The sequence below is a fragment of the Phocoena phocoena genome, chromosome 15, assembly GCF_963924675.1.
Source record: "Phocoena phocoena chromosome 15, mPhoPho1.1, whole genome shotgun sequence".
NCBI lineage: Eukaryota > Metazoa > Chordata > Mammalia > Artiodactyla > Phocoenidae > Phocoena > Phocoena phocoena.
Window position 1 is genome coordinate 31,624 of NC_089233.1, and position 906 is coordinate 32,529.

The 906-nt window shown below is 56.2% G+C and overlaps 1 non-coding gene across 1 annotated transcript; it reads right to left on the reverse strand.

The window, feature by feature from the left end:
• Positions 1-418: 418 nt before the first annotated feature.
• Positions 419-491, reverse strand: TRNAV-CAC (transfer RNA valine (anticodon CAC)). Its single transcript has one exon. It is a non-coding gene; the product is annotated as a tRNA-Val (tRNA).
• Positions 492-906: the final 415 nt, after the last annotated feature.

Genomic DNA, 906 nt, shown 5'->3' on the forward strand with positions numbered 1-906 from the left:
CTGGAGGACACGTCTGCACAGCAGAGTTTCCTCCTGGATCCCTGTCCGGTTGCCAGAGCGACGCGTCTGCCTGTGAGGGTTCTAAGATCTTGTCCACGATTCATCACGAGACCAAAGTCCCACAGTGTGAGAGCGGACGGGCCAGTCACCTGGGCTTTCTGTACAAAAGGCCCTGCGGGAGGAGGGGGCACACCTGCGTCCCTAACAGGGTCTGGAGGGCCAGCGCCGAGGTCAGACACACAGGCCTGTTCAGGGACTAAGCTCCGCCCGTTGAGACGTGACGACAGTGCTAGAGTCTGTGATTCTAGGTGAGGATTTGGGTGCAGATGCTATCAGGGATGAACAAGGGCAGCCAGTATCACAGAATAGAGCTTTTGGGGGGCGGGGGGGAGGTGGCACGCTGTTCAGCATGCGGAACTTCCCCAACCGGGGATCAAACCCGTGCCCCCTGCAGTGTGAGTGCAGAGTCTTAACCACTGGACCATCAGGGAAGCCCTACAGAGCAGATTTTATCTTCACTAAGATGTGGTCTGCGCCAGAATCACCTGGGACTTTTGTGGAAATGCAGATTCCTGGGACCTGTTGAATAGAATCTGTGGTGGAGGCCCTTCAGTCTGCATTTAACAAGCTCCCTCAGTGAATCCCATGTTCATTGGAGCTTGAGAATTATTGGTGATTAAAGCAATGGGAGCTGAGTAAGGCTGCCCCTGTTCCCAGACAGGCGACCCTGGACACCTCCCTGCCCATCTGTCCGGGCCCTTCTGGCTGCCAGACCAAAGATACCACAGACTGGTATTTATTTCTCACAGTTCTGCAGGTCCAAGATCAGGGTGCCAGCACGGTCGGGAGAGGGCCCACTTCCTGGTTCGGGGATGGCCATCTCCTTGCCATGGCCTCACTTGGTAG